Source organism: Anomaloglossus baeobatrachus, chromosome 8 (assembly GCF_048569485.1).
Source record: "Anomaloglossus baeobatrachus isolate aAnoBae1 chromosome 8, aAnoBae1.hap1, whole genome shotgun sequence".
Classification (NCBI taxonomy): domain Eukaryota; kingdom Metazoa; phylum Chordata; class Amphibia; order Anura; family Aromobatidae; genus Anomaloglossus; species Anomaloglossus baeobatrachus.
The window spans coordinates 98,849,116-98,851,046 of NC_134360.1; the positions used below are offsets into that span (position 1 = coordinate 98,849,116).

The 1,931-nt window shown below is 43.9% G+C and overlaps 1 long non-coding RNA gene across 1 annotated transcript in view; it reads right to left on the bottom strand.

The window, feature by feature from the left end:
* Positions 1 to 1,097: 1,097 nt before the first annotated feature.
* LOC142249924 (uncharacterized) overlaps positions 1,098 to 1,931 on the bottom strand; it is a 1,852-nt gene continuing 1,018 nt past the window's right edge. Inside the window, exon 2 of the long non-coding RNA XR_012725107.1 lies at positions 1,098 to 1,658. This is a non-coding gene — a long non-coding RNA (uncharacterized LOC142249924). The remainder of the gene's footprint in view (positions 1,659 to 1,931) is intronic.

Below are 1,931 nucleotides of genomic sequence, written 5' to 3' on the forward strand. Positions count from 1 at the left end.
CCCCCAGTTGTCTGCTGTACCATGGCTGTTTTTTTAGTAAAAATAGAGGGGACCACACGTAATTTTTTTTAATCTAAAAATGTAAAGAATAAGCGTGGGATCCCCTCTATTTTTCATAACCAGCCAAGGTACTGCAAAGAGCTGAGGATTTCAGCCTACAGCTGCTGCTGTTCCTGTGCTGGATATGAAAGTTGGGGGGACCCCACTTTTTTTTTTTTAAATTAAAAAATAAAAATGGTGTAAAAATGCTGGTCAAGCTAACTATCTCTAGAACACTATTCTATAAGCTCTATTTATCTTCCTATATCTTTAATTTTTCAGGCTTTCCACATTAAACAAAAAAAAAAACAAAAAAAAAAAACAAAACCAAAAAACATTCATTTCAGTATCTTACTTTTTTTTTTACCGGTACCACACGGACAACCATACTGGTACGTGTGGCTTGCACCTGTTTAAACACGGACATCTGAAAGGGGCCTTATAGATACCCATCTACTGTATGTACTATCATTTTGAGTTGCTGCAAATTATGATGTTCTCCTCAGCGGCTAAAAATACTTCTCAAAATTTCTAAGAAGTATTGTTACCCCTCTGTAAAATATGTAGTGTCACCTCTGCCAGAGCCCGTCCTATGGAACAGTGGTGGCAACAGCTTCAGACGCTCAGCAAAAAGCAACTTACGTCCCTTTAAATTTAAAGAAAAAAAAAAAAAACGTTTCGCCCCATATGACCGGAATCAGGCGGTGTGAGCCTCATGGAGTTATGTTGCCACCAAAGGAGGGAAACACGGTGAAACAGGACTGGGGCCTAATAAATGGGGGGCGTGAGAGAGGATCAGGGGTCTGCTAAAGACAGAAAATAAATTGTCAGCGAGATCTGATCAGTTTACTGTGGGTCTACATGTGAGGACAGATGTTTTGGAAACTACCTACAACACTGTGACCGCAGCCCGACCGGCAGTGACTGCTCACTAATGTCACACCGAGCTTTATCATTATAGAAATGAACATTCAGCCCAAACTTCTAGAACAGTTTTATTAAAATAAGTATATCAATTAAAAAAAAAAAAAAAAAAAAAAAGAGAAATATTTATACAGTTTTATTTTTATAGAGAACATTTATTCCATGCTGTACATGGGAACGGGTAACACACAAAATACAGATATAAATTACAGTGAATAAACCAATCCTCACAGACGGGTACAGAGGGGAGCGGACCCTGCCCTCAGGGGCTCACAGTCTACAGGGTAATGAGGAGGAGACAGAAGGTCGGGGATACAAATATATAACACTGACAGACGGGTACAGAGGGGCGCAGACCCTGCTCTCGGGGGGGGTTACAGTCTACAGGGTAATTAGGGAGGGGGAGACAGAAGGTCGGGGATACAAATATACACTGTAACAATCAACTTTACAAATTAATACGTAGAATAAAGCCATGTTGGACATTGGCAACAATGAAAGAAAAAAAATCTTTTGTATCGGAGTCCCGTGCGTTTTAGGTGTAAAAATTGTATTTCTCCATTTACCATAAAAATCCTCTTGTTGAATACATTGGAGGACACAGGAGGTGTGATGTGCATTAGACCACACTGTTCTCTCAGTCTCTAAGGTGGGACGACGGGGGGCAATTACACCCAGATGCCAGTAGTCACAAACTGTGTTAGAAAAACAAAGGGAGAAGATTAATAGCACACCTCCCACAAAGTGCAACACGGCCCCCTGCCCAGCACGAGCCCCCCCACGTGCAGCCTCCCTCCCCCTGCAAGCTCGGCCCCCACGTGCAGCCTCTTTCCCCCTGCAAGCTCCACCCCCAACGTGCAGCCTCCCCCCCCCAACGTGCAGCCTCTCTCCCCCTGCAAGCTCCCCCCCCCAACGTGCAGCCTCTTTCCCCCTGCAAGCTCCCCCCCCCAACGTGCAGCCCCTCTCCC